The following is a 27,725-nucleotide window of genomic DNA, read 5'->3' as shown; positions in this document are numbered from 1 at the left end:
GAATGTTTTTTGTTGTTTATTTTTTTTAGTAGTGCTACTACTTTGACTTTGGGAACAGATAGATACTCAGCATTATTTTCTATGAATAAAGATAAAAGCCATTGACAGTATAAGATTGTCTTTTACAATTTTAAAAACCTTCTTTATCAAAAAACAGTCTTGGCCATATTTCAGAATTTATATTTGTATTCTACACTGTGTATTTACATTAAAACTTCTTAATTGCCTTCCTGATCCAATATTTACTTTAGTAAGTTAACTGGATTTTTAAGTACCAATTTCATTAAATTAAAGATTAGTGCTAAAAATTCAATTCTAATACATAGTTGCCCCTAACATCTATATATATCTAAAAGCCAAGCAACAGGAACGATGGAACAACTGGAATGACTTATCTCTATGACAGGCACTGAGGTGGCCAACTGGCCTGATTGTGGCCCCGATAGGCCCCCCCAACCTCCCATGTCCCCTCCTCCCATTGGCCCATCCCCGATCAGCCCCCACTGGGGCAGGTGGCCGGACCCCACCTGTGCACGAATTTGTGCACGGGGCCTCTAGTTTTTCAAATGAGGATTAGAAATATCTATATATCTATATATCTATATCTATATCTATATATATCTATCTATCTATCTATATATATATAGATATATATATACACACACACATTAGATTTTTTTCTGACATTGATCAACGGTTATGTGATACATTTAAACAGAATATGGGTGTTAGACATTCACTCCTACCACATGTTGAAAATAAACTTACAAAATAAATATACATTCCTTTTAAGAAAAGCTGCAATACCAAGAAACTTGATGACACATAGGATAATATTGTTTGGAGATAATGTCTTTGACAAGTCTGAGAAAAAGATATGAATTTATATCCTTCAGAGGTTGACAAAATCCTTCTAATTTTTTTATTTCAGTTTGCCTTTATCTACGTATTTTTTCACTTTTGGATCAATGATCATGTTAATATCACATAAGAGGGAAAATTAAAACGTACATAGTGACGATCTAAAATATCAATATAATAATTGTGAAAAATATTTTGTGAAAGTTCATTGAGAAAAAATAATATAAAGTGACTTGGAAAGAAACATTGGACATTATTTATAGACAATTATTTATAAATTTAAACTATAAATTCTATGTGTTTTTTATGATTACAATAAAAAAGTAGAAATGCATTTAAGCCAATGTTAATTCTATAATTTACTCTGCACTAATTTACATTGAACTGTTCATAAACTACTAGCATTAAAATAAAATTCATTACCAGTCATTAGGTCTTTTAGCTAGGCATGATAGCACTCATAGCCAAATCCTATCTGATTGTTTTATGCAGTAATTTCTTGGACAGGATCTTTAAATTACTAACCATACAAAAATTGACCTTTTTGATTAATCTCCCAAATAAGCACTGATTCTCTAATCAGTTAAATAATACATTAATTATGTTATGAATTTTAATCAGCTATGAATTAACTGAATCAAAGTTATTGCTAATTGTGTAAATTAGGTAATTTTATAATCTCTGTTTCATTTTCCTCATTTCTAAAATAAGAAACATGATTGGACTTGCCTTTGTAGATGTTTATAGCTATTCAATAAATTAATCGAGTTAACAGTGAAATTTAAGTCCAGACCTACAGAAATCACTTAATAGATAGCACCTATAGTTATGAGGCAACTACTTCCTTAATAGATGTATGGATATAGGACTGTTTTATGTTTGGTATGCTGTACCTAATGATAATAATCTATCATTAAGACAGGACACCTAACTGTTTCTTCCTCAGAGGTACAGGGATATTATATATATACATTTTTTTTAGCTATAAAATATGTTGGATTTTTTTTCAGTTTCACATTAGTTTATCTTTAGCCAAAATTTTATAACCTCACTTTGACTATATCTAATAATGACTTATAAGGTTTTGATTGGAATTAAAAGTTTATTTTCTAAAATCAGTTTGTAGAACATATTTATATCTCTTCTTTATATAAATGGTAACCTACACAAAAATTTCTCTCAGCTAATACTTTAGGACAAACAGGGAGAAGCAAGTAGATGCCATGATGCTGATATCATTTTATTCTCTGTCTCTACTCAATTATTTTTCTGTGTCAGAAAGCTTTTATAACTAAATATATAAAAAAGAATTTAATAAAATTTAAATCCCTTTATTACAACTAAAACAGGACTTAGTAATACCCTCACTAAAGGCACAGTTTTGAATAAGTACAATTTTAAAATAAACATATGATATTCATCTCGATTTTGAACTTACAAACAGAAGCCTATGTTAGATTGGCATGTTGATGTAGCACCTTTTTAGTGTCCCCTTAGCACTATTTAGGGTCATGAGGTTGCTTGGTAAAACCGAGAAAAGTTGAAGGGGAGAGGTGGACAACTTGTCCAAAATGTTAAATAAGAAGTTGAATTGGGAAATAACACCAGATAAGCTAAGTATCCAGTGAACAAAACAGCTGTCCAAAATGACATTTCCCCCTAATATGTCACTTTCATTTTATTCATCTGTCATTCACTCACTCATTTAGCAAACATTTACTGGCTCTTGCTGAGTGAGAGGCATACTTTAGTAACAAGAAACACAATGGTGAACAAAACACTTGCAACATATTCCTCTAGAATTAAAAAGTAGTGGTGAGCAAAGAAAATGAACAAGGGTGAGGGGTCCTATGAGAACCAGTAGGTTCCAAGGAAGCATGGAACAGGGAGACCTGATGGAATCTGTGGCGCCTGGAAAAGGCTCCCAACTTTTCTGGACTTCAGTTTGCTAATCTGAATATGAGAGATATAACTCTTTTTTTGAAATAAGATTTTTATTGCTTTCTTTTAGAGACAGAGGAAGGGGGAGGGATAGAGAGATAGAAGCATCCATGGGAGAGGAACATCACCAATTGGCTGCCTCCTGCATGCCCTTACTGGGGATGGACCCAGCAACCTAGGTAGGTGCCATTGACCAAAATCAAACCTGAGACCCTTCAGTCCACAGGCTGATGCTCTATCCACTGAGCCAAACCGGCTAGGGCGAGATGTAGCTCTTTGAGATATTTTTTATAAAATATTTAGGAATTGGATGTTCTTAATATTGTTGCAAATTCTAATCTATTTTTTCATTGTCCTAATTTATTCAAAAGGTTCTTGCTCCATGCCAAGATTTTTGATTAATGTTAAAAGTATATTATTAACATACTAAGTATTAGTGCCTCTGCTGGTCTTTATCTTCCATATATTTTTTAAAGAAAAGTGCTTTAAAACTGGGGCGATTTTGCCCCCCACGCTACAGTATATTTAGCAATATCTGGAGATATTTGTTATTGCTACAGCTTGGAGGGGGTAAAGGGCAGTGATGCATAGCATATCTTCCTAAAACAAAAAATTATCTGGTCTCAAATGTCAAAAGTGCCAAGGTTGAAAGAAACCTGCTTTGGAAAAATAATACTCCCCCCTTCCACACTTCCTTCACTTTCATACATAGTGTAAAGAGATATATTTTTTATATATCAATTACTTAATTTACTAGTCTATTTCATTGTTCAAATTACATAATTATATAACATTGGCAAATTCATGTAATGATGCATAAATTCAACAAATACTAATTCAAGGTCCATTATGTGTTAAGTATTTTGCTCAATAAGAAGATGAATAAATTCAGTAAAAAATTAAGAAAATATAAACAGTTTCTTGCTTGACTATATTTCAAAGCCTAGAGAGATGGCATTAAGTAAATTTCAGGACATGCACTCAGACATAAGTAAGCAGGAAATAAGTCCTTTCAAATATTACACCCAATTTTATTGATTATTGCAAAAGTACTTAAAATCATTTCTCCACCTCTTACTACCATTGTATAATATGTAACCTACCGTACTGCAAGTAACTTACCAAGGTCAATTAAGCTTTAGAAACTCTGCCACAAGCGAAATTGCTAATCCCTGTGGTACTTTTCTCTTAATTGATTTTAAACTACCAATTTTCTTTAGTTCCCCTTAGCTCAGAAAACTTACTTAATGTGCCAAGACTAATATAATAACACAGCTATCATCAAATTAAACAGAATTTAATTTTTAGTAAAATATAGGGAACTATGTTCAAAACTAATCATGGAAATATATGTCTATATTGACAGTATCAGGACAAAGTAGATATAAAAAATCTGCAACTAAAATAACTTCATGCATTTTTCCATACACAGGGTGACATTTGTTCCTCACTTTGAGTCGCCTTTCCTCCAAGTGCACGTTTAATTTCATTGCTTATTGTTACCTCAATTTCCACTGTAGTTCCATAGATACCTGCAATTACTATCTCATACTATCTCAAGTGTTGTTTCTTGAATGTCTGGGCAAATGAAATCATGTGTCAAACCTAGAGATTAATAAAGTGTACTTACAGATCTATTATCTATAGAATATTTTTTTCATAAAATACCATCAGTTCTTGTCTAATTCTCAATGAAATCCAGCTCCAAATTATTACTGTCAGTAAGTAGGATTCTGGCCAGCATTTTAGTGACTGAGGCAGAGGGCAGAACATTAGATATGGAAAAGAAAGGAAACAAATGTGACTCTATTTTTTGAAAGCAGGATAGTGAACCAGGCAGTGAAGGTAAGATGGGAGAGAATTTAGAGGTGGGCCTAAAGTTTAGAGAAAAATTTCTATTCAGGCGCTGCCACAGTGAAACAGTGTTCAGACGAAAGTAATATTTTCTGAGACCCATGAAAATGTGAAAAAGTGTCTGATTTTTTTTTTAGTTTAATAACAAGCTATTGTCCAATAGTTAGCAGAATTTTCTTTTTTGGGATATTCTTAAAACCCAAATGATACCAAGGTAAACTTATGCACATGCTACACTGCTTCTAATGGCTAAAATTGCCCCAATGGAATTTATTTCTTTGCACATACACACAGCCTTGGTAATACCCTAGTAGTCTAGAGAGACCTAATATAACTAATTTTTAGAAAATAAAATATTATAAACTAAATAAATCATTTACGTTGTGACATTGCTGAGAAAAAAAATTGGAAGGTGAAGATGGAAGGAAGAAAGTGAAGATGGGTGAAAGGTAAGAACAGAAAAGGCACATTGGGAAGGAATTAAGTCCTAGGGTTTGGAGAGTAGACTATGTTATTGGGTAGATAAGAGGCAATATTAAAGCACTGCTAATGTTTAGTTGTGGGGAGAAGAGAAAAATAGCAATAGAAAGATTTTAGAATATTCATGGCCTACTTCAAGTTCTAATTAAGTCTCAGCTATGTTTCAGATGATTACGTATTGGTCATGTATTTTAAGGCACAATTTAGTGACCAATTCTATATGAACTTAAGACTTACTAGTTTTATCATGCTAATTATCATTATTCTGTACTCCTTTATTCTATTTCATTCCCCAATGCAGGCATTTAATAATTCCAGGCAATTTTATAAAAAAAATGTTAATAACCACTTTGTGTATGTGAAAATTTTTATTTTATGATCAGCTCTAAAATGAAATGTCCTTCTAGCTATATGTAGTAATGGAATTAATCAATGTTGCCAGTCTTATTATATGAAGTTAATTAAATTGGCATTCATGTGGGTGATACCCTCCTAAGGAATATTTGAAAATGTATGAAGATATTTTTCTTGTCACAATGACAGAAAGGCACTACCTGGAGAGAATGGGTGGGGATGAGGGATGCTAAACAATCAGCAATGGATGGTAAGTTTTTGCATAGCCAAAATCTCTTTTATTAAGTTATGCTTGATTTGCAACAGATAACCTTTAAGGCAGTATAAACAATTAGAAAATGGCAGACGTCATTCACATAGACGTCATTCACCCACAATCCCATTTTCCCTAAGCACATTCCATGGAGGTCAGGCCAGTGTGACATAGCTCCTGCCTTGGAGACAACATTAGAAATGAGCTGTGTGAGGCTTCTGGAAAGTTCCACTTTCTTCATAAAAAGGAGACAAACAGCTATCTCCTCTACCATCTCATATCTCTTCTACCATCTTGATGTCTTTAATGAGGATATGAGGCATCCACCTTAGAAAAATGAGGAAAAAAACTGCAGTGAATGGCAGAAGATGAAGATAGGACACTATGCGATGACTGTTAGCACTGCTAACCTCCTTCCCAGCTCTGCATTTCCCAACTCCAAGCTTCTAGTGTAAGAAGAGAAAATGAGCCCCGGCTTGTTTGTTCAGTGGTTAGAGCATTGGTCCTTGGACTGAGGGGTCACAGGCTTGAATTCCATCAAGGGCATGTACCTCGGTTGCAGGCTCGATCCCAGTTGGGGCACTGTGTGGGAGGTAATCAATCGATGTGTCTCTCTCACATTGATGTTTCTCAATGAGAAAAAATATCCTCCTGGAGGATTAACAACAACAAAAAAATTAAAATAAAGAGAGAAAGAAAAAATCTACATATATAAATCACTAAATTTTTGCTTTCCATACTTCAGTATAGCAGGTCTTCACATAGTGTCCTTATATTCCACATCGCTTCCTTATAATATAGATGAGAAGAATATATTTCCTCCTGGGGCCACTGTCTGTGTGGAGTCGCCCTTTCTCCCCATGTCTGTGTGGGTTTCCTCCCACATGTCAAAATGAGGCAAAATGATGTATGGGTGTTGTCCTGAGCTGAGTGAGTGAGGGTGGTGTGACTGCACCTGGGATGGAAGGGTGTCCAGCCAGGGTGGGGTCCCACCTTCTTCCCAGAGCTGCTGGGAGAGGCTCTGGCTCCCTCTATCCCTGAACTGAAATAGGGGGTAGAAAATAATTATCTTACTCACTTTTATTAATCTCTCTTACATATATAGGTCACATGTATTTTAATGTTTAATATTAAAAGTGTATAGAGTCTTTAGAAGTTTGGTGTTGTTTTTGTGATCAGAAATATGCCTTAGGATCTTAACTTTTGTTTATATCAATTAGCCTCTGGTAAAATTGGTTTTGCTTAAAGTCACAGTTTCTAAGAACCTATTGACAACATTAAGAGAAGACTTACTGTATTCTCTTCTTGTGTGTGTATTCAGTTTAGACTAATTCATGGTTAAAATTTGTTAAAAATTACTGGCAATATTCTGGCAACACTAAGGCATTTTCCCCAAACAACCTTGTACTGTTATCCTTCAGATTCGTTGTTTAAGAAAGATTCATATGAATTATGATATGAGCAGTCATATTTCTGCTACTTACCGAAACCCACTTCTAGAATATTGGAACTAGAAAAAAACTGCAAAAAAAGGTGCAAAATTTCTAAAATACATGACTATATTAATAAACCTCACTGATAATTTTTCAGACAAATGAAAAGATATGTTAGGAAACATAAACTCTGTGCTTTACTAGTTATTTATGCCAACAATGACAACAATGTTACCATGCCAACTCTTTAGAAATAGCAAGTTAAGAAATACCTTTCTGGTATAGGCAAATTCGGTCAAACCACTTCTACAACTGCAATATATTAACATCCTTCACCCCTCACCAAGCAAAAGGCCCAGTGCCCTTCTCTGGTCCTTCACAATTGCTCTATGGATGCTTAAACTCCCTTGCTATGGCAGCTTTTTCTTGCTAGCGCTGCTAAAACTCCAAGAATATCATTCTTTCTTCCTCAAATCCAGTGAGCTCCTTATATTGTCAGTGTGACTGTTCTCTCTTCAGTGTTAAGAATAAAGCCTTCTTCTTTTACTAAAATAATTCATTCTGAGGTATGAGTTACTAATAATGCTAACCGAATAACTACAGCTGACATATACTATTGTATCCAATATATTGTTGAACTGTATTGCAATTTATTTATTTTTTGTTTATTATATATCTTCCCCACAGAAATATTAGCTTCATTGGAGCAGGCATCTCAATTACCATGGCTCCTCTGTAGTATCTAATTCAGACTCAGAGGTATTCAGTCATGTTTCTTAAAGAGAAGTAAACTTTAGAAATTCAGAATAATAAGCATCCCGTTGTGGGGGATTATGGTTGAGTGGGAATGAAGGCAAGGTCTGTTAGGCTGAGTTTTGAAAGATGGATAGGATTTGTATAAATCAAGTTCCCTAGGTGGTAACACATTCCCTAGTTTATACGCATCACTATGTCCCAGTCTACACACAGATGTTACACATACAGTTAGATGTCCTATATCAAAAATGGGGCATAAGATTCTATGGCTACTTATTTCATCTGAGGGCTGAGGGAGGAAATGGGAAATGAAGTAAAGATTGGGGACAGAGACTGAATTTGGAATAGACAGGTAGCTATGGTACAGTAAGGTATTGTCTGAAGGCAGGCAAAATGGAGAGTTTATGCTGGGAAACCCAAAGAAATATGTTTAAAAAATGTGTCTTTCACATTTGTGGTCAATGTCAAGGGCCTATTTACTTAAAGGCAATAGGAATGAATATCAATAGATTGTATAATAGCAACTATATAAATGGAAATGTCACATCTTTTTGAAGTGTATTTTGACATTCTGAATTAAGTCCAATTTGCTGAATAATATCTCAAAGAAAGGATGTTACAAGTTCAAGGCTACAATAATTATTATTATCCTGTAGTCATTATTTTAATAGGTTTCACTTACTAGTTTCATTTTCTCATTCTTAGTAGCTGTCTAATTTTTCAGGTAAAAGCAATAGTCATGCCAAATTGGAGTAATAGAATATTGGGCAAGTTACATAGACAATTTTTCCATTATCACACAGAGTAAAATATCAACACTACCATCCAGTAATCAGAATATAAATAAGTAGAACATCTTCTTTTTTGAAATAATTTCTCTGGAGAAATTTTTCTTTAGTGTTTTAACACACCTTTTTTTTTCTTACTTCAGAGCAAAATTACTTCTTGTACTCTGAGATGTCACTGTCATCACAAACCACTTCAAGATAGATAAAAGTCACTTATCAAAAGTGTTGAATATATCTACCCACATTTTAAAATCCTTTTAAGCAAATTTCAAGAGAGCAGCAAGGATAAAGCATGACAATAGCTTTAAAATCGTGCATTTGCACAATACTGTATGATTATTTACAAATGCTTATGTCTGTAATGCTTTATTTTACTCATTCCCTAGGCCTAGCCCTTTCCACTGACATCTGCAACCCTGGTTTTATGTTTGAATTTGGTTTTAAGTTGCTCAAAAGAAAACTTTGCTAAAATATATAACTTACACCCAAGTAATTTTATTAAGACAAATAATATCTAGACAAGGTAAGTATGAAAATATATTTTTACCATAACACTTTTCAGAAAATGCTCTATAAAAGAGAAAGTGAATAGATTGTTCTCACAAAGAAAATCTCTATAGACACAAAGCAGAAACTTAAATATTTTCTTTTATATTTCTGGTTCCAAAAGATGAAGGATAGAATAAAACACTTTTCCTTATTTATTTTTCATTTCCTCTACCTGGATTTTTTCTTTATAATTCAATGGAGGTATGACTTTTAATATAGTAAAGCACTGACATCTAATTAGATATATGTCAGTCACATCAGACAGTGTAGCAAAGATGTATCTGCAGTCAAACTAGATTATTTATATCATACTCTCAAATTAAATACAGTTATTTTTAATTATTAGCATTTAGGTTAACTGACCTGGATTTAACATAGAATAAGTATGATTTGTCAAGAGAAAACATATAGTCACAGTAACTCTTACAAGGAATTGAAGGTCAATAGAAAAATCCTCCTCACATTCATGTCAATTCCATGCAACATTTTAGAGCTGTGCACTATGAAAGAAATAGGATGTGAGTCTTAACTATGTGTCCCGTATGTCACTTAAATTTCTCTCATAGAAAATTAAAAGGAAATAGAGGAAATTAATTGTAATAATGAATATACCCAAATATTTATTTCTACATATAATCAATATAAAAACTTGAGATAATTTATAGTCATCTTTTCATACTGTCTTTGAAATCTGTCAGTATTTTTACATTTATAACACCTCTCAATTCCCACTAACCACATTCAGATTCCTGTTAGCTACATGTTGCTGGTGCATACCATATACTATTTTGGACAATGAAGGTCTAGTGTACTTCAATATACAAATACAGCTTTCAAAATTTTTCATCTTCACAAATGACTCTTACACTCATTTCAATTCTCTTGTGTTTTTTTATGTCTTTTCTACTTTTTCTAAGAAAAACAATAAAAATTTTTTTTAGTCTTAATGCCCTTGATCTTTGTTGAAACAGATATAGGAAATGACCTGGTTTTTATTAAACAATCAACTTTAAAGAATTAATTTATATTAGAGTATTAGAAATATAAGCTATAATCAGCCTATATAGGTATATATATATTACCTATTATTCACTTATATATAATCAAAGCACAGAACAAGTTTAACTATTTACAGAGGCTTGTTTTGCATAAACAACAAATAAAATATAATATATTCAATATATCAACATGTTAATATGATTTTGTATTTATTTTTATTCTTTCCTTTGTTGTACTTGTTTTTCAATATTCACATTTGTGATATTTATTTAGGCTATATTGTTACAATTATTTAATTTCTACAAATCAAAATCTGCTGAATAGACTGTAAAGTTGTTTTCTCCAGAGTGCAGAATTCAAAAAAGCCAAATTATTCAACATTATATAAGTGTTAATGTTAATAACACAAGGTCTGTCCTGGTGAGTGCGTCAGTTGGTTGGAGCATCATCCTTTATACACCAAAAAGTTGAGGGTTAGATTCCCATCAGGGCACATACCTGGCTGCAGGTTTAATCCCTGGTCCAGGTATATGTGGAAGGCAACTGATCCTGATCAATGTTTCTCTCTCACATCCATGTTTCTCTCTGTGTCCCTTCCTTCCTCTCTAAAAATCAATAAAAAACTTATCTTGATGAGGATTAATAAAGTATTTCTTTCTAAATAATAAAAAAAATAATAATACAAGGCCTAAAGTCTAGATGCCATTCTGATAACGTGACTGAATTCTGTGCACATGTTTAAAATCAGCAGGAAGGATGGGTTCCGATTGACAAAATTCCTTCTTAGATTTCTCAGTTTGATTCTGTACTCTGTAAGAAACTTAACCTTTATTTTTAAGAGTATAATGCCATGTCAAAGCCCCAGCTTATACCACACAGTGTGAAAGCTAAGGGAGAGAGATTGATTGGCAGAGAAAGCTGACTGATTAGAACCTGCAGGATTTATGGGAAAACTAAGGCTTCTGTTCGGGGATTTCTGGCAGGATAACAACCTTGGAGCTTTTTTCAGAAGGCCAGACCAAATTGCTGACCTGGAATAAATGAATATGTAACATCATTCTAACTTAATCGCAGGTATCAGCGTAGGATTTGAAAGTTACGTAGATCATCTATGCAGTGAACATGCTACAGCGGGAGGGTTGAGAGTTTATCACACAAGCCTGTAGCATTTATGCTCACTTGCTTGCATGGAGATGGCATGCATTGCTGTGAAATGGCTGAGATAAACACCGTTCACTGCCACGATTCATGTTTCCTTATTTAAACTATTTACATATGTGAAGAAAAGGTTGATTAGTGGCATTTATAACTACTTGCTTTCCTTCATGAAATTTAGAGTGAAAGATAACGCATTTTAAAGAAATGCATTTGTAATATTACAGACATGAGGGTAAATGAAATTATTCACAAGACAGAGGTGGGAGAGTTCACAATTTAAGTATATTTTCTTAATATATTTAGTTAATAAAAACTATGTACCTTCAGTCACAGACAAAAGTATTAGAAGTATATCTACAGAATAATATGGAAAATTGTGATTACATAGTATATGTTATATTTTACATAAATTTAAGGTAAAAAAAGAAACACATTTTACCTGAATTATTTGAATATTTCAGGCAATAGTATTTCTCTTCTCTCTCTCTCTATATATGTATATATATATATATGTATATATATATATACATACATATATATATATATACATAGATCTATATATATATATATCACTCTATATATCTATATATACTTGTAATATAGATATATAGAGTGAAAGAAAAAAATATATATATAATTGATTTCAGAGAGGAAGAGAGAGGGGGAGAGAGATAGAAACATCAATGATGAGAGAGAATCATTGATTGACTACCCTTTGCATGCCCTCCACCAGGAACTGAACCCTCAATGATGGCATGTGCCCTGACCCAGAATTGAACAGAACTGTGACCTCCTGGTTCAGAGGTCCACTCTCACCCTCTTTTATTTCTATTTAGATCCAATCTAAAGTTCCAAAGACGGGCTCTGAGAAGCTAGATGGGTGGTTACCTTTCTGCCAAGGGGAAAGCCACTTCCTTTGTGACGTTCTGATTCATTCAGGAGAATGAAATTTGTGCTAAGTACCTTTGTATTTTTTGTCCTTAGATTTAAGACCTTCCAATTGAAAGATCCACATTAGGGCAGTTTGTGGAGGAAAAGAGCAAAACTCATATAGTATTTACTAGAAAGTTGCTATAACCTTGGCTTAAAATAGTATTAACATAGTAGGGAAGGGGTATATACATTTAGAAAACAACACAATTTTGTTATAAAAAAGGAATAGTACAATAGAATTAAGATATATATATATATCTTAAGATAATTTTAAGAATACAGTTGCTGTAATAACTAAATTAATCATTAAGTCATTCTTATGTAGAGAGCAAACAAAGTATAACATTTCTGCATTATGAAGAGATTTAAAAATGATCACTGACATTCAAAAATATTAGGGAAGAGGCATGAAAAGCTAACTTCATCACTGAATTTTTACTAAGGTCTACAAGAATAGAAGTCAGTCTGCTTTTTAGTTCTGAATATAAGGATTTTAATGTCATTGCTGTTATTAGGACTCTTTTATTTTATTTTTTTTGTTAATCCTCACTTGAGGATATTTTTCCATTGTTTTTTTAAGGAGAGTGAAAGAGAGAGAGAGGGAAAAATGGAGAGAAACATCAGTGTGAGAGAGACACATTGATTGGTTGCCTCCTGCATGAGCCCTGACCAGGGGCCCGGGCTGGGAGGAGCCTGCAATTATGTGCTCTTGACCGGAATTGAACCTGGGACCCTTCAGTCCACAGGCCCACGCTCTATCCACTGAGCCAAACCGGCTAGGGTAGGACTCTTACTAACAGTTTGTGAAAATATAAGTTATAACTTCAGCAGGATAAAAATAGCTCTTTAAATAGGAACACAATTAAAGAGAAGGAATACAAAGATTCAGGAAAGGAAAAACCATAATCTGTAATTTGGCCTTTCTGAACAAGATGATGTAGCCATATTTAGTATACATATACACATTAAAATATTTACAATTACTTGCATATTACTAACAACAGTCTTTCTGATTGGTTAAGGTGGGAACTGAAAGTAAACTGCCCTTGAAAAGCTGAAACTCTAAAGCAGGCGAAATCCCATCAATAGCACCACACATGGATGGTTTCCTCTGATGCAGCAGTGATGGGCCCTCTAAAGGGTCTGGTTTCCCTCCTCACTTAATGTTTTTGCATGACCCAAGTATAACTGGGTTTCATACAGAACCCTTTACTTTCTGGCTTTGCGTTCAAAAATTTCAGTTTGACATTCAGTTCTAAGCGTTTAAAATGATTTTTAAACTGGCAAATAACAATACAAAGTCATTTGGATATTATTTGCTAAATATGGAAAGAATGGTGTTACAGAAAACAGTTTGATGTCAGACATTGTAGCTTTTCTTTAAGGGAATCTGACTTAATTGGAAAATGTGAGGAAAGTTTTTTTCATTCATATAATGTATTGCAGATTCCTTCCTTTTTGCAGATGAGAAAAATTAGAGGAAATAATATTTACTGGTATAACCCTGGAAGTGAAGAATAACATATTTGTGAAAAAATTAGGCTAAGCAAATATCTAAACTGTAATTTAATTTATCCGTGCTCTCCCCTTGATCTTAAACATGCTCTACATTCATTTTAAGTGGATGTAAGGATTCCATTGATGTAGAACTGCTGTATTATCCACTTAAAATGTTTTACATATATTTTGAAGTGAATAAAACAGGTCCAGCTAATATCTACTTTATCAGAGACATAAAATACAAATAAAAGCAATAAAGAAAAAACTTGAACTCTTCATTTTTGTCATAAAATGAAGTATATCATGTAGTTATTTGGAATTATTAAACTAAAATAGAAAAAGTAATCATTCAAAATTACACTTGCTTTTAATTTCATCAGATAAATCTGAAAATACAGTAAAGTTACTGAAGCTTCTTACCTAAATCAAAGCTTAGTCTTTCCTCTTTATAAAACAAACAATAATTATGAAGTTTTGGGTTGTTTTCTGAGAGAATTCTTTGCTTTGTGGAGGAGTATATAGCAAGCTAGAATAATAATAAAAGTGATTTTTTCTAAATCTCCTCATAATGCAGAAGTGTTATAATTTGCTTACTGTATACATATATAAGGATGACTAAATAGTTAATTCAGGTTTTAATGAAACTAATGTCTTAAAATGATTTTAGAAGGTTTATATATAAACCTTCAGTTCCATTATACTTTTCATTTGTCAGGTGAATACCCAATACAATGTACAGATGCTATGTTGTGGGGTTGTGCACCTGAAACCTGTATAATTTTATTAACAGGGGTCATCCCATAAATTCAATAAAAAGAAAAATGAAATGCATATTCTAACCATTAAGTATGAATGAACATCTTCATTTTTTTTGTGATTTTCTCAAAATCCTGAGTTGAGAAGGCTATTTTGGAGAATGTTCATCACTTTGTTCTCTGGTAGTTGTCCCAACCACTATTACTTTAAATGCTCTTTCCCGTCATGAGCACAAAACACTGTCAATGTAAATAAATATTTGGAAACTAAGTGTTCCAAATGATTCAGGATTTTTCTGAAAAACTTCATATCATTATTCCTTAAAACATGTTTGAAGTGTACTCAGAATTGAAAATCCATATTTAAAACACAAAAGAGAGATCATTCTTGTTCAAAACCAAATTATTTATCTAATAAAAAATGCATGTTGTGTCTCATTTCAAATATAACATCCTTTATTATATATAAACTATTTTTCACTTAAGAACACTTTGATTGATGCACTTTTTAAGAAAGGCCTCAAGTGTAATTACCAAATACAGTTATTTTATGTCCCTAACTGTAGGTTTGAAGCCTACAGTCATGAAAACCGTTGTTGATTAAAATAATTACTACTTTACTGCTCACTCAGAGAATTGTTAACTTTGCAGAATTTCAAAGGGATACACTTATAAATACTTCTTTGATTAAAAGCCCTTTTCTATTATAGCTTTGGAAGTCAAATGATTCCATTATGTCTCAGAAACTCTAAGCATCATTTAAGCTACTTATACTCCTAATGACTTCTTCTATCCATCACAGTAATGGTTGTTATTGATCATGCCCTTGTTTTGAATTTGAACATGTCCTTTCATTTATGCCCTTTGTTATATGAATATGTCATATGCCTAATCCTGATCATTTGAGCAGGAACCAAATCATACATACATACCATTTCCTGCCCTCACAGAAACTAGTTCAGTTCTAAATGCAATTATTATTCACAAAAAATTGATGAATAGCCATTTTAGCAATATGCTTAATGGAATGCCATTTTTAAGGAACCTGACATGTAGCAGAAACCTGGCAAAATGTCATGTTAGCCTTTCTCACTTTCTTGCTCTATAGTTTTTCTATGAATATGTAAAACACATTTGTTAATCTAAATAAAACTTACTTCTAAGGAAAAACACCCATTGTTCATGTCACATACGGGGTACTTTATTTAATCTTTATACTAATTTTGAATTTTATTTTTTCCATTTTATAGGGTAGGATATTGAGGATTGGTAATATTAAAAAAAAACATGCATACACACACACACACACACACACACTCACACACACACACAACCCACTAGGGGCGAGATCTTGCATTAGCGCATACTTTTCTCTGACAATACCTTTTAATCAAACAAAACACCACCACCATGCTTGCCTATAAAACTCATGTGCAAAAGACCTCGCTTAAACAATGAATTTTCAAAGTCAAATGAAGTGAAGATACATTTTATTTTTCAATGACATAAAAAATAAGAAAAATATTCAATGATGTTAATTGTATGCTAAAGAACATTATATAATAAAATATGAATGCTATATCTGCTTTCCAAATTTAATTATAACCTATGAAGGGCAATACACCTCTATTTTACTTAATATCATGATTCTGGGTGCATAGTACAAATTGTAAAATAAATGAAAATTCATGATCTTTGTAGATTACAAATATATATATTAATATATATTTTTATTGATTTCAGAGAGGAAGGGAGAGGGAGAGATAGAAACATCATGATGAGAGAGAATCATTGATCAGCTGCCTCCTGCATGCCCTCTACTAGGGATCGAGCCCACAACCTGGGCAAGTGCTCTTGAAAGGAATTAAACTTGGGATCGTTCAGTCCACAGGTGACACTCTATCCACTGAGCCAAACCACCTAGTACAATATTACAAATATTTTAAGGTGAATAGCATTGAAATGTTCTCCTATTTATTTATTTATTTTTAACATTTTTTTTTATTTTAGAGAGAGAAGAAGGGAGAGGGATAGAGAGATATAGAAACATCAATGATGAGAGAGAATCAGGAAGATCCTCCTATTTAAATCCCAAGTGTATATGATCATTAGAGCCAAAATAAGTCATCAGAGATTCAAGACAAATTCAAATCAGACTATCTGGGTTGATAAGATTTAAATTTTTATGTTTTTCATTTTAAGAAGAGGGGCACTTATCAGACACTTTCATGTGTATTCCTAGCCAAACTAATTTTTCACTTAAAATTAAAAAAATAAGATATCAGTTTGTTTCATGTACTACTCCATTCAAGATCTCCACCCACACTCCTTATAAACAGGTCCTGCCCTGTCATACATCTACTCTGCTGTACAACACCTGAACTATGCAGATTACCTGGAGATACGGTTAATGATTATGCCAGATTCTGGTCCAATGCACAGAGGGCCCATGTACAATTCTAGTTTCAGAAGAGATGACATGGTGTCATTGGATATTATAGAATGCATGTGAATGTTTCCTTAGAAATCTTTCCCACACCTAACTAGAAATTATCTTTATACTAGAGGCTTGGCGCACGAAAATTCATGCACTCAGGGGGGTTCCTCAGCCCAGCTTGTGCCCTCTCACAGTCCGGGAGCCCTCGGGGGATGTCCACCTGCTGGCTTAGGCCTGCTCCCTGGTAGAGGGGGCCTATGCTGGCAGTCAGACATCCCTCTGGCAGCCCAGGAGCCCTCAGGGGATGTCCAACCACATGGGGAGTGGGCCTAAGCCCCAGTCGGACATCCTTAGCACTGCCAAGGAGGCGGAAGAGGCTCAGCTTGTGGCTGAGCAGAGCTCCCCCTGTGGGAGTGCACTGACCACCAGAGGGCAGCTCCTGCATTGAGCATCTGCCCCCTGGTGGTCAGTGCATGTAATAGAGACCGGTCATTCCTGGTCGTTCTGCTGTTAGGGTCAGTTTGCATATTACCCTTTTATTATATAGGAAGTTTTAAACAAGGGCCTTTTATTTTCAATAACATCTTGAGAAAGAGAAAAGTCCTAAGTATTTTCACCTTTGAGATATTTATTTTTAAATGTTTTTTGTTTCTCTGATTAATAGCAACTTATGTCGATTTTCACTTACATTCACATGTTTACATTGAATTCATATAAACTGTTTCCATGATATTCATTCTCAAAATGTTGCAGTGAACAAAAGGTAACTGCACAAGATTTTTTAAAATGACAGCTTTTTATAGGAAGAACACATTCCACATCTTAAATTACTTCTCTGAACACTGATACAATTTTTCAACAAAAATCATTGTGGAAATTCATTGCTTTAATAACTAAAACCATAGGGCCATAAAAGAATTTTAAAATCATCTAGGTTTATTACCGATTTTTTAAAATAAATATCTAAGATTTTCATCTCAAAATGACCACTAGAATCCATCTTCAAGTGAAAATCTTCAAAGTCTTGTTTCAGGCTCTAACAACTAAATCAGTATAAATTTTAATTTTGATGACTAACAAGGACCATAGATATTTATATAAGAAATATAAAATAGACACATTCTATACCTCCTGAATTGGGACTGTGTGCTTAATTCTCAGCAGAAAAAAAAAAGAAAGGAAACAAAATAATTTAAAGGCCAATAAGCTTACATAAAAAAATTTACTGCATTAAGTATTACTTATTCTTATGTTAGAATTTTAAGGAAGCCATCATGTAATCGAATTTGTTAGAAATTATGAGTTAAATATTATAATCGTTTTCTTATGAGACTCATTTGAGTTTAGTAAAACTTAATAAAATGCCATGGAGAATAAATTACTGTTCCTAATTGCTCTTTCCAGGACTATTTATAACAATTTTCTCCTGGATCTGGAGAAGGAAAATGTATATTAAGCCTATGAAAATGCAGAATGGTGCTAACCACCTGCTTAATGACAAAAGCAAGTTTCCATAATCTGTTAGTTAGCAAGTCCCAAATCCTGTTTCTATAATTAATTTTCTATGAATTAAGAGCTTTAAGTATTGGATATCTCCCACAACAACAACAACAAAAAAACAACAACAGAGAGCATATTTCTTGTCCATAAGCTCTGAAATTAAACATGCCATGTTAGCCAATTGAATAGGCCATTACATGTAGTAAATCAAGACCCATTTGTATTAAACAAATGTTGAATCTGTTGAATAATTTTCTACCATAGAATTGTATGACTTCTGCATTATTTTAGGTTTTCAGTTTTTGAGATAGGTACATATTCCATGACAAAGTTTGCACTTTCAGAACACAATGTATATTCTACAGAATACATTGGTATATGGCCAATGAGGTTTATGTTTATTAATTTATAGGTAAATTGAGAAATCTTGAAGAAAAATGTTATATGTCCTTCTCATAAAAGAAAGAAAAGAGAAAGAAGGAAAGAAAGAAAGATGAGGAGGTGATGAATACGGGAGGAAATGGGACATCTGTAATATTTTCAACAATAAAGATAAATTTAAAAAAGAGAGAGAGAGAAAGTTCCAGTACATTTTAGAATATAAAATATGTATCTCCATGACAGAAGTTGTTGTTTGTTTATTTTTCTTACTGTATCCTTATTACCTAGAATAGTGTTTGACATAGTAAATATATAATAAGTAACTATAGGGTGAAATACCTAATTCTATTACACAGTTTAGTTTTATTCAAAGCAAAACTGATACTTCTTAGAATTTAGTTGTGCATGGGTATAAATTTTATATTTGAAAAAGAGTGGAAGGCACTGTATTTATAAAGCAGGTTCTATAAATCTCACAATTGCTCCAAAAGGAATTCTAGGTATAAAAGTAATAACTTATCCTCAACATAACCCATAAAATTTCAACAAGTGATGTTTAATTTTTGTCATAGAGCTGTGTGAAAGCTATACGCTTAAAAAAAAAAAAGAAAACTGAAACCTAAAAATTAATTTAACTTATCACCACTTATTTCTACCTTTAAAAATCTATACTAATAAAACGGTAATATTCTAATTAGGGCAGACGTCTTCTGAACATCCATCTGGATGTCCATCCGGACAAAGCCACACCAGCTGCCAGGCAGCCGTGGGCTCAGGCAGCCATAAGCCTGGTGGCTGCGAGGCCTGGGCCTCAAGCCTCATAGCCGCCACAGCCAGCAGTGGCAGCAGCAGTGAGGTGATGAGGGCAGCACCTTCCCCTGATCAGCCTGGTTACCCCCTGCAGAGGGAGGCCAGACAGCAGCTTAGGCCTGCTCCCCATGGGCTCCTGGACTGTGAGAGGGGCAGGCTGAGCTGAGGGAACCCCCCACTCCCGTGCATGAATTTTCATGCACCAGGCCTCTAGTAAAATATAAAAGAGAATAAAACCAAGTAAGAAAAAGGACAAATATATTTGAAACACCTCAAATATAAAACACATTTTTGTAAAAAGGATTGATATACTGAGTGTTTCTGCCAATTGAGCCTAAAAAAAAAGAATGGATTTTAAATTTCAGGAAGTGAATTTTTCCATTATTTATTTATTGTTGTTTGTTTATAGCTTTCACACAGCTGTTTGTTTGTTTTTGTTTGTTTGTTTAAATAGGGGAAGGGAGAAGGAGAGAGAGAGAAATATCGCTGTGTTAGGGAAACAGCGATTTGCTGCCCCTGCATGCCCTCTACTAGGGATCAAGCCAGCAACCTGGGCATGAGGCCTGACCAGGAATCGAATGGGTAACTTTTTGGTGCACAGGATAGTGTCCAACAAACTGAGCCCCACTGACCAAGGCTCAGCAAGTGGATTTTGTGTTTAATGCTTAAAGAAAAGTAGTACGTACTTTCCCTTACTTTCCCTTATTGTGGACTATTTGGGGATCTTTTTGTGGCATCCTTTCCCCCCCCCCCCCCACCCGCCAGCCTGGAAATGATGCTTCTGGATTCTAAAATCCATGTCTTTTATGAGTTCAGAACAAAGTTTCACATTTCCTTAAACTACTTCATTCTTAACTAGCTTCTTTCGGATGTATACTAGAGCTAAGCATAAATGCTATGATTGTATCTGTTAACTTACATTTCATTTATTTTTCAATGTTTCTATTTATCTCTTCTGACTTTAAGATAAGTTTTCCCAGTCTATCATCTAGTTTATGTCTTTCATCTATCTATATTATACTACTTAATGTCATTTTCTTTTTAAATTTCAATGATTAAAATTTAAATTATCCATTGATTAAAATGACTGGACAAATTCAAATACAAAAATTAATTTGATAGATGATTCTGTTGCTTAGAATCTGAACTTTCACCTGCACATTGTGTGCTGGGTCCTATGGGCATAATTGCAATATTTCAAAGCTCAGTGGAAGCCTTAACAATTGTTTTGGTAATGAATGTCATGGAAAACTAACTTTTAAATTATGGTGAATTGTAAACAATTCATAAGTCAACTTCATATAAATATAAAAGGAGACACATTTTGACATGTTTTGAGTTTTATGACACAAATATAACACGGCTTTTGGGTTGGCGTAACATTACATTTTCCATCACTGCATCATCTTATTTTATAAATGTACATTTCATTGTGATTTCAATGAATAGAAAATGATAACCTTACCAAGTAGGTACTTTTCTTTTTAGTCCTTACAATAAAAGTAAAAATTTAATATTTTCTACACATACATTTTTATAGGATATAACATTTTTCTTTCATGAAGGCCATTTTTTTAAATATATTTCTTTATTGATTTCAGAGAGGAAGGGAGAAGGAGAGAGAGATAGAAACATCAATGATGAGAATCATTGATTGGCTGCCTCCTGCACACCCCCTACTGGGGAACGAGCCCGCAACCCAGGCATGTGCCCTTGGCCGGAATCGAACCTGGAACCTTCAGTCCGCAGGCTGACACTCTATCCACTGAGCCAAGCCGGCTAGGGTATGAAGGACATTTTTTATTTGAACTAAAAATATTTGGTTAGTTAAAATTCATCCTTAGTTGTTAATTTTTATGGATACACAAATTATTATGTTATTTGCTTTACAAAATGCTTAATATGCTTATCATAAAATTATTCTTTGATTTTGAAAAAAATAGGATGTAAAGCACCAATTTGAAAAGTCAACATATGTTCCATTTATAATATTAGAATAACTTTATTTTTGAAAGGTATATATTTAAATACAGATGACAATTTGAATATTTTTGTGCTTAGTTTGTAAAAACTGTAGCATCATACACAGATTCCATTATTATTTATATTTCTAAAATGTTATTCTAATTCTAATCTCAGAAAGACTTTAGTTCAATTGAAGTTTGTACCAAACAAATCTATTTTATAATAGAATTCACTTATCAGTCTTATGGAAAAAGCATCATTGTCTCAATTTTGTTTTGTTTTTTTTTTTCCATTTAACTTTTTTGATGTTGTTAGCATTTAAAGCACAGGTTTGTGGTAACAACATATAATAACCATATATGTTAGCAAATTAATTTTAAATGGAAGTGAAGGTATAAGTAGATAAAATACTTGATACATATTCTTTCTTATACATAAAAATGTTATATGTCATCAATAAGCACAACCAGTACAAAAATAAATTTACTTTCATGCAATTTATATAAATTAATATATTCTAGAAAACTTTTGAAATCACCTATTCCATAGGATAACAAATAAGGCTTTGTATACACAGTCTAAACTTGGGAATAGGCATTTGCAAAGCCACAAAATCTTAAATTGGTTAAGTAAATCTATAAGCTGACAGAAATGTAGGTATGTCTGGAAGCATAATATCTTTTAATGCCGAAAATAAATGGGCAGGTTTCTGCTTAAACTGGAATGCAGTGTCTTTGAAGATGAAAAGGAGGGATCTAATCTCTCAAATTTCTTAGCATTGATTACATTATATTAATGAGGTTGATTTTAAATTATGAATGCTAGTCATTTCTCCACTTTGATAATGTTAACAATTTTGCGTTAAATGTAAAGGTAAAAACATTTGCTCTTGCAAATTTTTATAACATTGTAAGGAATCTAATTTCATTTTTTTAGACTCTATTAACTCATCAAAGATTCAAAAGACCTTTTCATTAAATAATCCCTCTCTTATCTCCATTGATAAAAATCCTAGATAAGTTTAAAAGATATCAGTGCTGATTAACTGCAGAATTGGGTAAGTTTGTTTTTTAAGTTTATTCATGGTGCTTTGACAGGTAAAAAGAGTAATTATGCAAAATATGCTTTCCATAAATGTATTCCCATAGCATACTGGGGCCAAAAGTCTCTCACAACTTTGTTCTTGTACTTTCCTCTGCCAAAGTCAAAGACCATTTTCCTGAGCTTTGCCACCTCCCTCTAGGGGGGCACACCTAGATAGTCCTTCCTGGAACAGTGTGCATGTGAGAATGTTATAAGGCTAATTGTCACTCCCAAATATAGTTGGAGTATTCCAAAGAACTCCCCATAGGTGTATGAAAGAATATTGGGCTCCAGTGAGCCCACCACGTCTTCCCTAAACTAATGTTGATTTTAGTGTGCTAAGTATTCTTTATTTTTATTGTGGCCTCTTTTCTCAAAATCTTGGACAGAGAATACTACAATAAGTTGGGCACAGAAGATATTATAAGTCCATTATATCTAGGTATTGTTCTCAACATATTATAATTTAACTAAATAGTGACATATACAAACACACAGTTCATTATGTATAACTTTGATTTTTTTTTTCAAAATCATAATCTTTTCCCCAGAACAATAGTGCCTCATACTGTGATTTCTTTCATATTCTATTTGTTTAAGGATCATTTTTTTGCCAATCCACTGGCTTCTACCTAAAAATTGGTGTAAGATTCTACTGTTTTATTATTTTTATGTGGTTCTTCTGATGCTACAAGGAACACTGTTCCTAATTCTGCTTACTTAGTAGTTTCATTATTTATTTATATTTTATAAAATATTTTTTATTGATTTCAGAGAGGAAGGGAGAGGGAGAGCGAGATATAAATGTCAATGATGAGAGAGAATCATTGATCAGCTGCCTCCTGCATGCCCACACTGGGGATGGAGCCTGCAACCTAGGCATGTGCCCTGACTGGCAATTGAACCATGACCTCCTGGCTCACAGGTTGATGCTCGATGCTCAACCACTGAGCCACACTGGCTCGGTCAGTAGTTTTATTTTTTAACAGTTCTTTAAAGTTTCAGCCATTGGCCAGATATGATACAGCTACATTTCAGACTAAGCCTCCTGTAAAATATCGTATGTTACATGGCTGCTTGGTCAGCATTCTTTATTAAGGGGCCTTAGGGGAGGTACCCATTTAGATAGAGAGACAACTCCTCAGGTGCATCTAACATTGAACCCCAAGGTCTGGCAGCCACCTGCTCATGCATGAAATGAGTAGTGTTGTAGCATATTTGTTAATATATCATTTCCAACTCCTCTGTGTGTTTCCCTCTCATATTGGAAGTCTTTTTTGACATAATTCATGATATGAGTGGTAGTTCATGTCTCAAAATAATTTTATGTCCTTCCATAGCAGAAACAGTTTCATTTGAAGCCCAGTAACAGACCAAAAATTGCCTTTCAATTGGAATTTATATGGCAACAGCTTCAGGCAAATTTCTGCCCCAAGTTCCCAGCAGTTAATGTCAGCTGGCAGATGTGAGCTTTGACAAAAGGCTCTCGGCAGCCTCAGTGCAAGTGGCCGATACTTCTCATATCACTTGAGCTTTGGGGTGGAACCATCCCAGGATTAGGCTGGGTAAAGTATGGGTTAGAATTTTTTTTTGAAACTTTGAGTGTTTTCTGTTTACATATCATTAAAATTCATCTTTTTCCCTGGCATTTTTGTGAAATGGGACCAGTAAAAATCTCAGACGTGGTATGGGATTTCTCCACAAACCACCAACTCAATCAATCTTCATTCTTCTTAGTTTCCTTTAGGAGCTCCCTGAGAACATAACTTAGTTTTGGTTATCTGAGGTATATCTCTAGTGTCTCCAGTTTACACAATTTTTTAAAGAATCTTGCCATTTGTGCTTTACTCTCTACGTTAGCCTCTGTTGGACATAAGATTAACCAGCATTTAGTTTAGCCCACTTGATCCTCAGATTGAGTTGTCAACAATGTATCATCAATCTGAGCATTAACAGTATTTTAATTTAATCAACTCTAAGTCTCTTCATAGCAGATTTTGTCAGTAATCAGCAGGACCTATATATCTGTATGAGAACACAGTATTTGTTCAGTTTCATTCCACGTGAATACAAATTAGTTTCGCTTTCTTTTGAAATAGGAATTGGAAAAAACAAAACAAAACAAATTGATCACAGAATACTGATTTTCTTTAGCATGTTGCACAGTTTGAATTGTTAAAATCATATTGGGTTCTGCACACTATGGAAGCAACACTATGTTTAATCCTTTGTAGCCTACTGTTACACTCCAAGATCCATCAGCTTTTCTCACAGATAACACTGAAATATTAAACAAGAATTTTGGATTACTAATACAGGTGAAACTTAAATAAAGTAAAATTTCCTGATAAAACCCAAATATTTTATATTATTTTAAATTAGCCATTTGAGTGAATTTTGGTAATGCCAAAGAATTCCATCTGGCAGACCACATTTAAACAAGTGAGCAGATTGGCATGACTTTCTTCTTAATTTTTAGGTATTGAAAAATTATCCCATTCAGATATAACATCTATTCTGGTAGGGGTAATGCGTTAGTACACAATACTTGCATTCATAAATTTTTACTTTGAGACATATTTTTACATATAAGCCTTTCAGAATTGCATCACCATATCCCCTATCATAAGCAAATCACCCTTTAACTTTCTATTAGCAATTTCATTAGCAAATGTGAGTACAAAGGTACATTGTGCACAAGTATCCGACAATTTTCTCATTACTTTCAGGCCATTTAATTCATATCAATGTTCTCAGCCCTTCCTACTCCTGTGTCATGCCAACCTGACCAACCCATCACTCAGAATTATAATTTTCTCCTTTACTTCACAACATTAATCAGGACTTGTTCTGAAGAGACCATAGTTTCCATATTTATGTCATTATCACATTTTAAAAATTCATTTAGGCTAGGGAAAATTGAGTGAATCTGTTCTGGTCCTTTCATAATCTAAGAAGTTGATGGACCAGGTAGCCCACCTAATATTTATTATAATCCCTTAAAATGTTCACACTTACTTCCTCAATCTCCTATTTTATTTCACTGTAAATGAGCTATACAATCCCTTTCACTGGTTTAATTGTCCTGAAGTTATTCAGTGTTTTAGCCTTATTCTCTCCTTTCAAAATAATTTCAAATATTTTCCTACAATTCAAGTGCCTTTCATTTGCCCCTTCAGGATGTCTACATAATTGGTGGTGCTGGTAATGTCCTTATGAGGCAAGTGGAGACTGGTGTTCTCAAACTCAGCATGTTGGGTCTCCTTTGCTTCAGTCAATGTTACGACTGAAGTAAAGTCTGTTGAAATGCACCATGGAGTTGTAAGTAAAGCTCTTCCTGGGGAAAATGTGGGCTTCAATGTCAACAAATGTCTAACAAAGATGCTCCTTATGGCCATGTGGCTGGTGGCAGCAAAAAAGACCTAGCAGTAGAGGCTGCTGGCTTCATGCCTCAGATGATTATTCTGAACCTTCTACGTAAAACTAATGCTGGCTCTCCTGAGCTGGATGGTCAAACAGCCTACCCTGCACACAAGTTTGCTGACTTCAAGAAGATTGAGACTGGTAAGACACTGGGAGATGGCACCAAATTCTTGAAATCTGGTAATGTTGCCATTACTGAAATGGTTCCTGGTAAGCCCAGGTGTGTAAGCCCTTGAGAGCTTCCCTGACTATCTTCCTTTGGGTTGTTTTGCTGTCCATGACATGAAATGGGAAGTGCTGTGTGTGTCATAAAAACAGAGGACAAGATGGCTGATGGAGATGGCAAGGCCACCAATCTGCCCGGAGAACTCAGACATATACTATCACGAATGCCTGCTACTTCAGCTTTCTTCCATTTTAAAAGCAAGGTCTCAAAACTGTTTGCCTCAATGAGACATATAAGTTTAATAGTAGAAGACTGGTTAATGACAAAACCTTCAGAAGGAAAGAAGACTCCTTTATGGACCATATTTTATTTAAAATATTTTATTGAGGTTTTAGAGAGAGAAGAAGGAGAGGGAGAGAAACATTGATGGGAGAATGAAACATCTATCGGCTACCTCCTACACATCCCTTACCAGGGATAGAGCTCCCACAACCTGAGTATGTTTAAATAAGAATTTAAATTTGTTTAGAATAAATGCATCCCTAAACTCAGTCATGGAATACTAATTTTAACTAAATACCATTTCTTAAGTCACAGGAGATTTTGTGCAGAAGTCACTAACCTCCCATTTATTTTCCAAGGACACAAATTCCCTTGAGTACTTATTATTGTTGAACAGGTATTGTGGGAGGAATTGCTAATTTACATTGCCTGAATTCTGTGAACTTGGGATATTTTCTCACAGTGGAGGTCTGAAAAACTGAAGCATTATTTCTCATGGCAATGTTTCTTTTTTCCAGGCAAGCATTTTGATGAATAGCATGGGCAGCTCAACCTCTACAGTTATTCTCTCAGGTTCAATTCTGGTTATACCAGTGAGTAGAGATAAAGACATAAAGGGCATTTTGGCAATTTTTCTTATGATCTGTGAATAGTGTGAGGAAAAAAATGAACCCAATGTTTTGTTTATAGCTGTGTTGCATATAGGAGCATTTACAGCGAGCAGCCAAAGAATTTTTGATCTCCAAGACTAGCTCTTGTCCAAGAGACATATCATAGAAGTTTCACCATCCCTTCACTGTTTGAAACATTGACAATTTCCAGGAAGCTTGATTATTTTTAGGAGTGGGACATTGCAAAATGTGACTATAACAACTTAGACAATGGTTAAAATAGCATTGGGAAAGCAGTTTAGTCCCCTTTTAAGAATCTGAAGGCATTTCTCAGGTTGTTATGCTATGATGACATTGATCTACCTCTGACCTGACTAAAAAGGTTTGCATGGGAGGGATGAGTCACTGATGAAGGTTTTCATACATGAGCATGGGCTTATCATATATAATAAA

At 33.9% G+C, this 27,725-nt stretch overlaps 1 pseudogene; it reads left to right on the top strand.

Annotated features, from left to right (window-relative positions):
* The first annotated feature begins 5,094 nt into the window (after positions 1 to 5,094).
* On the top strand, positions 5,095 to 26,641 carry LOC102435544 (annotated as a pseudogene).
* Positions 26,642 to 27,725: the final 1,084 nt, after the last annotated feature.

The sequence above is a fragment of the Myotis lucifugus genome, unplaced genomic scaffold (genome assembly GCF_000147115.1).
Source record: "Myotis lucifugus unplaced genomic scaffold, Myoluc2.0 scaffold_163, whole genome shotgun sequence".
NCBI classification, from domain to species: domain Eukaryota; kingdom Metazoa; phylum Chordata; class Mammalia; order Chiroptera; family Vespertilionidae; genus Myotis; species Myotis lucifugus.
This window is presented reverse-complemented; position numbering and strand designations above follow the sequence as displayed.